Source organism: Mytilus edulis, chromosome 1, assembly GCF_963676685.1.
Source record: "Mytilus edulis chromosome 1, xbMytEdul2.2, whole genome shotgun sequence".
NCBI lineage: Eukaryota > Metazoa > Mollusca > Bivalvia > Mytilida > Mytilidae > Mytilus > Mytilus edulis.
Genome location: NC_092344.1, coordinates 85422562 through 85431100, shown reverse-complemented (window position 1 = coordinate 85431100; position 8539 = coordinate 85422562).

Below are 8539 nucleotides of genomic sequence, written 5' to 3'. Positions count from 1 at the left end.
TTTATTCACATATTTCAAAGCTTATTGCCCTACAGCAATTAACATTTGCATTTGTAGAATACAATCACAAACCTGCTCATCTATTCACCAATGGGTCTGCAACACAACGAGAAAATCCCCCACCAGGTGTCGTGCTTCAGCTGGCCTCTCAACAAAAAATGTGTACTAGTTCAGTGAAAATGAACGTCACACTAAACTCAAAATCATATAAAAGAACTAAGATAAAAAAAATAATAGAAAAAATAATCAAGAACAACACAGGCCAGAGGCTGCTGACTTGGGACAGGCTAAAAAATGCGATTGGATTACACCTGTTTTACCCAAACTTGATATAAATATGCAGCATGGGCTGGTGAATGAATTATAAACTTTGACATTTGACCTTTCTGATGGTAAAACCTTGTATAATTTTTGTCCTGATCATAACTTATGTACTGTAACACTTAGGTTAACCAAAGTTGGTATGATGTTGCATCATGGAATGGAGGTATGTCAATGTTAATACACTCTGAACCTGATTTTACCCCTATGATTTTAAAACATTGTCTGATTTGTCTTTGGTGCTTTACTTTCGTAACAATAGAACTAAGGTTGACCATGGATGGTATGATGCATGGAGTTATGTCATCTACCAATGTGTATATGCTCTGACCCTGACTTTGAACCCATATGGTAGTAAAAATTTGTCTGATTTGCTTTCAGTGCATTTCCTTTGTAACAGTAAAGCTTGGGTTGTGTGATATACAAAAGGCATTTTGATCTTACCATACTATAGTAAAACATTTTACGTTGCATAACTTCTGTCCTTAGATTGACAAAACTTTTTATGTAGAAGCATTATATATAAAATGCCAAAACCAGGTAACTCTGATCTTGACCGTGACCTTTGAATTCTGATACTGTATTGTCACAGTACTGAATTTCACAGGAGCAACTAAAATGCATGCACTTAATCAGATAACCAGATATAGGTTATACGATTGCCTTAGATTTTGTTCTCTTGATTGGTATATTTAAAGTAGATTTACGAATTTAGATCATTGAACAATACTTCCTGTTTTTATGCCCCACCTACGATAGTGGAGGGGCATTATGTATTTTGGTCTGTGTGTCCGTCTGTTCGTTCGTCTGTTCGTCCGATCGTCTGCCCATCCGGACGGACAGACGAACAGACGGACGGACGGACAGACGAACGCACAGACCAAAACACATAATGTCCCTCTTCTATCGTAGGTCCAGCTTCATCAAAAACTACCTTGACCAAAAACTTTAACCTGAAGCGGGACAGACGGACGAACGGACCGCTTCAGGTTAACGTTTTTGGCCAAGGTATTTTTTGATGAAGCTATAGGTCCAATCGACTTGACACTTAGTACACATGTTCCTTATGATATGATTTTTCTTATCTTAAAGCCAAATTAGACTTTTCACCCCAATTTCACGGTTCACTGAACATAGAAAATGAAAGTGCGAGATTCAAGTTAAAGTTTTTGGTCAAGGTAGTTTTTGATGAAGTTGATTTCCAATCCACTTGAAACTTATTACGCATGTTCCCTATGGTATGATCTTTCTACTTAAATGCTAAGTTAGATTTTTTACCGAATTTCACGGTCTATTGAACATGGAAAATGATAGCGTGAATGGGACATCCATGTTCTTTGGACACATTCTTGTTGGCAGAAAGTTTTATTGAAGGATTGAAAGATTCAAAAGTGAGAATCCATTGGTTAACCGAAATTTATCAATTTATGCGTATCAAGTTTCGAATCTGTTTGCAATTTTTTTTTTGTGCCACTGATTTTCAAACCCTCTAGAAAGGTTCTTGTCAAAGTTTTCTAGTAGTACCTAAAACCGTAGGTTTAAAGCATTTAAAAGGACTAAGATTTGAAAAAAGTATGTTTATCTAAGTTATTCATTCATGCACTGAATCAATATTATAACAGAAAAAATAACGACAATTTTTAAGTTCACATTGACTGGGCAGAGCGAAATAATTTCATGAAATTATTAAAAAAAAAAATGGTCGTGAAAACTGTTATTGATGTCTCGTTTATTGAATTGTCAGTATATTGAGATGGTTGGTTATTTTAATTATGTCCGTTCATTTGTTCGGTCAGGATATTAAGATCGTTATGTCTTACTTATTAGGCTTTTAAGTTTCAGTCACATTGAAGTAAACAACAGACTCTGTTTTATTGTTCAGATATAAAGCTAAGGGTTGTATATCTGACAGACTATTGGAATAAGCAATTTGATAGTTTTGTATAAAAGCTCCGTGTTCCGTCTTACAATTGACTTGAACAGTATGACGATTTTTGTTGTTTCCCATGACAACAATCTTTGTTTACAACTACAAAAATGTTTGACATCATGTATTCGTCAATTTTTATATTTCGCATAGATTTCCTTGACACTTTCACAGAATAAAACTAACATAATGTCAAAAGGTATATATTTGTATTGTTCCAATGCTCTTTGGAAGAACTTTTACTTTCCTATTTCAATTATTTTAATTAAATATTGCAAAACATTTGTACAGTTGAATTTATTTCTAATATTTGTTTTTAGGATTTCCGTCTTCATTTTTACAAATATCAACACCTCTATAATCATGCACTTGATTTAAATAACTCGTAAACTGAAACTTCAATTTCATAAGTGAACCTACATTTTTATTATTCAATCTGAATGTTCTTTGACACTAAGACATGAAAGACATATGAAACGAGTGACCGGTGAAAAATAATGTTATTCAAATTCTTCAACCAATGCATACAAATATCATAAACTTAGTCTTCTCTGCACGATTTTATCATTTTGTTCGCATAAATTTCGTATAATCGTCATTTTTTTTTCAATCGGTCAGTGTTGTGAAAATATGGCAAGTAATTAAAGTTCGTGTTTTGAAACCGAAGTTAAACGATTGTCACCTGTTTGTTAACAATTAACAAAAAACATGGATATTGAGCACGTGTTTAACATGTACAGTGAGGGTTGAGTTCAATATCATAGCAGCTACGTAGCTGCTATCAATATATATGTAGCAGTTAGTCTATAGCTACACGTTCAATAGTCAAAATCTACGTAGCAATACGTAGCAGGTACAATATTGAACGCGGCCCAGATAATAGTTTATTCTAAGGACATCCATGCGTATTGTGATCACCGGAATTTTACGAGATGGGTCACACTGAGATCACTTTGCATACGGAAAATATGTCGGGGAATTACTTCCTGGAAGGGAAGGAAGCAATTAAAATAAAGTAAAGTATATGTACATAAGTTTTATAATGAAAACTATCCATTGAGTTAAAAACATATGCATTATTTTTTTTATTTGAGGTTTCTACCATAAAAAAGGTTCAGTTTGGCATTTGTATTTTTAACCCAATCGAAGTTTTTGAATGGTTTTCAAAATATTTGTCACGGTATCTCGAATAATATATTACCTGCATATGGGATATATATTTCCCAACTTATTCGATATTCAAGAGCTTGCAGCTCCTACTCATACTTTGTAAAACGTCATCAGTGTCTGAGTAGAAAGTTGATGAACCAGGGGTATGTCAAAGAACGTCTCGTTCTTTTTCTAAAAAAGTTCATCGGAAGGTACCAAGACCTTGTTGATAAATATTCTGTTTCAACTTCACAAATAATACACGATGGTCTTGATGTATAGATTCTGCGTACTGATGTTGTTTATCATCTTCACAACGTGTTTTATAGTTCTTTCATTTGTCTTTGTTGTATTATTAATATTACTTTTACTGTTGAATGGTTTTATGTGACATGGCACGGTACTTATACATGTCGTCAATGTGTTTGTATTGTCTTTCATTTATTGGTGGTGTGTTTTGTATATGACTGACGTTGTTTAAAATCTTAATAACGTGTTATATTATTCTTTTATTTGTCTTTATTAATATAACTTTTACTGTTAAGTCTGTTTTTTTAGATATCCTTTTGACGTAACTCTGTGCTTATGTATCCCATCATACTTTGAACGACAAAAATATTTTATGATGTGACTATGTACCTATGTATCTTGTCATACTTTGAATGACAAAATTATTTTATTTATTAATATTACTTTTACTGTTATGTTTGTTTTTTGTGATATACAATTGACGTGACTCTATACTTATGTATCTCGTCATACTTTGAACCACACAATTATTTTATTTTTATTATTATTACTTTTACTGTTAAGTCTGTTGTTGTTATATCTATTTTACGTGACTGTATTTATGTATCCCGTCATACTTTGAACGACAAAATTATTTCACGTCTACTTGTGCGAATTTCAAACGCGCTATATTACACCAGTACTTAAAACCCTCCATCCTTTATGGGTGCATTTTACATAGATAAATAAAATCGTATAATATAAGCAAAATGAGGATGTTAAATTTGATGTATGCCTTTTTGTGCTTCTTCGTTACATTTGTTGTTTTTATAGGGATTACATGTAAGATGATAACACAATGTTGACTGCTGTACCCTTATTTTTTTTACATTTTTACCTATTATGTCTGTTTGTTTTGTTCACGCATCGGTGACAATATAATGGAATTTGATGCAACTGTCATACAAGTGAGAGGTTAAGCTAGCTATAAAACCAGGTTCAACCCACCATTTTCTACATTTAAAAATGCCTGTACCAAGTCAGGAATATGACAGTTCTTGTCCATTCATTTTTGATGCGTTTTGTTGTTTCATTTTGCCATGTGATTGTGGACTTTCCAAATTGATTTTCCTCTGAGTTCAGTATTTTTGTGATTTTACTTTTTAAACCATGCAAAATGACTTATATAGTTTATAAAGTTATTTATTGAAGTTTGCATATGTGAAAAAAGAGGTGACACACCTTGAATTCGATACTTCTTAATGTTTCATATCTTTTTGTCCAAAACGATTTTGTTTTTAAAACATAAATGAAGCTTTTTCTACAAAACAAAGTAGACCCCATGCATTGACAATGCGTCAACAAGTATGGATTGTATTTCATTGATTCTCGGTGAATCTGTAGTACCATGCATAAGTGTTTACCTCCTTATATATAATTTGAATGACGTTTATGGGTTTTTAAATAGCAAAGCATCAGCCAGACTATTAATTTATCTGTACAATAGAGATGTGGAATTTAGCAATGGGTAATTCAAATTCTTAAATCTAAGACAAACTGGTAAAGCTATGGCAAAAGATGGAAAATGACCAAAATACAAACACAAGTCTTCAAACACAACATCGAAAATTAAAGCCGAAAAACATGAACACCACAAAAAAAACTGCGGTGATTTTCAGATACTTTAGAATGATAAGCAGATTCCGTTTCACATGTGAAATGTGCTCATGAAAAATAACATTAACTGGTAAGTCTAATTCGGTGATATCATATTCTTGGAAAAATGTACTTGACTTTAATTACGATTATATTGATAACGAAAACTGCTCTCTGAAGGGCAAATTCTCTGCTGCTTTAACAAATCTGAAGTTCACCGAAGAATATAAATGTGTACAATATGTGTCAAAGACAGGTTATCAATACTTTTTGATAATTTTGAACAGTTTAAATCTTTTAGTGTGATAGTAAATGAAGCATTAAGCTTTAAGGAATAATGCATCAATCTTTTATTCAAAAAATTTGAAGTAGGCTTCTGAAATGTAATAACAAGGTACACACTACCAACGTCAGTCAGATGTGTCATAACAAGGTACACACTACCAATGTCGTCAGTCAGATGTGTCATAACAAGGTACACACTACCAATGTCGTCAGTCAGATGTGTCATAATAAGGTACACACTACCAATGTCGTCAGTCAGATGTGTCATAACAAGGTACACACTACCAATGTCGTCAGTCAGATGTTTCATAACAAGGTACACACTACCAATGTCGTCAGTCAGATGTGTCATAACAAGGTACACACTATCAATGTCGTCAGTCAGATGTTTCATAACAAGGTACACACTACCAATGTCGTCAGTCAGATGTGTCATAATACATATTGGAATGTTCAAATACTAGTAATATTCATTCAAATAGAAAACAAATCGTAAAAAACTTTAATGCCATATAAAGTCATAGAGTTTACTTATTCCATGTCATAAATGTTATAAAAGAGGGACGAAAGATGCCAGAGGGACTGTCAAATTCATAGATTGAAAATAAACTGACAACGACATGGCTAAAAACAAAAAGAAAAACAGACAATTAATAGTACAGAAGACACAACATAGAAAACTAAAGATTAAGCAACACGAACCCCACCAAAAACTGGGGGTGATCTCAGGTGCTCCGGGAGGGTAAGCATCCTGCTCCACATGTGCACCCGCCGTGTTGCTTATATTATTACATATATAAAAAAAGTTTCCAAAATATACTTGTTGCTAGGTACTTTTCTTAAACATGTGTTAAACATTATTGTTTTGAGAGACTTGATGCGGAAATTTACCAAATTTGAAATCATATCGTTTGATGTTGAATGCATTGTTCCATGTCTTACGAAATAACAGTTTATAAAATATATGTAGTGACTTTGTCAAATTATTATTGTTTCTGACACTTTCTGAAATTTTCCATATTTGGATCTGTATTCTTTTCTATTGGATTGCTTTATGACAAAGACAGGTAATTTCAATTCCCCTCAGAAATATGGATACTGAGTACTGTTGATTGATATAGTTTTGAGTCACCACAAATTTATCAAATTGAAATTACTTCCTTTTATAATGTACCTATTCCATGTCGAAATGAATATTATTTGTGTTGCATAATATATGGTTACTATGTGCTTTTTCAATTAAACTTGTTTTAAAATACTTCACTGAAATCTATTTACGGGAATAACATAATATGAAATCTAATTGTTCCATTTAAAACATAGGACAATATATTTTAAACAATATATAGTCGATTTTTCACTTTTCAGATCTTAATCACAGTCACCTGTTTCAGAGTTATTTTCATATTTTACTAGTAGTATCAATAGTCAAATTGTATGCGAAACATCAATGACACTCGTTGAAATATTTCTTTATACGCTTTAAATCGTTTACAAAAGATCTAGACGTCGACGTTATTATTTGCGTTTACAAATAAGTCACTTGAAGCGATGTCGCACTAACCACGCTGCAACTTGTGATTTATTTCGAACGTATTGAATGTTTTGTAATGTTCAAAGCTTAGTTACTTGAAAATAATTGTCCGTAAATACTTCCTTGAGTCCCTTCTCCTGTTTCGTTGTTTTAGGATTTGTCTCGTTACTATGATATCCTTCAGTATTTCAGTATTTTATTCCAAAACTTTGAATACTTTGTCAATACTTGTAACATATCACATGTCAATACGATTGTATTCTAGATACATGTTATCTTTCATCAACACGTAGTCCTTAACCGACTTATACAAATATGTAGACAATTAGTTTCATAATCTCCTAGTGTTTTTTGATATTTGTGTTTCACATACGTAAAAGTAAATCTTTAGATTCCGTAGAGTGAACGTCATATGTGGAACACAAACAAAAATAGGGTGACTTACTAGTAATTTATTTTTTCACACCTTTAGATATAACCGCAATCTACGTTATACGTATATAATAACAATTAAAATTGATTGCAGGTGTAAAACAATGTGACTTTCAACGGACAATATAAAATTAAATTACATTAAATTTGAAACAAAACACATTGATCTCTAGACAAATGTAAAAACCGATGGTGTTCTTCTAAAACAATAGGATATTAACCACAACTCATCTACCGCAGTAGCTTGATAATTAGGGGCTACACAAAAGCAATATGGTCTGCATCCTACATAGTTTACATCTACCAAAAGACTCCTTATGATGTTTAAACACTAATCTTTACCACATACTTGAATTTTAGTTTGATCACTCGCCTGCGACGAAAGTTGCTGAAGGCGAGACAAAGGTGTTGCTTTTCTTGCGGCGTAGGCGTAAGCAATCATTATTAAGTTTTCGTTTAAAATGGTTAAATGGTATTTTCTATAAAAAGTAAAATCCCAACAATACTGAACACCGAGGAAAATTCTAAACGGAAAGTCCCTTATCAAATAGCAAAATCAAAGGCTCAAACACATAGAACTCACTCTGCATGATTTGCATGAAAGTGTTTTAAACCCTGTGTGACAAGACAAGAATTTCTAAACATAAACTTACTTTTGAAATTTTTAACCATGATTTTAGAATTAAAACGTTCTTACGCATATATCTTGATGAAAGTAACTTTAAATGACAATGTGTTTTTGATAAAGCCACCAAGATAAAAGTAGTCAATAAAGTACATAGTAATGCATTTTCGGACTTTTACAAACATATACACAAAATAGCACTGTCAGTTGACTCGCAAATTAGATTATTTGATACCATATCTTTCGTCCAATTCTAACTTATGAATGTAAGGTTGGGGTTCGACAACTTAAGTACAGATATTTTGAAAGTCTCACTTTCAATTTGGTAAAACATTTATGAAGATAAGAATAATGGCAGATAATTCCATGTCTAATGGTGAAC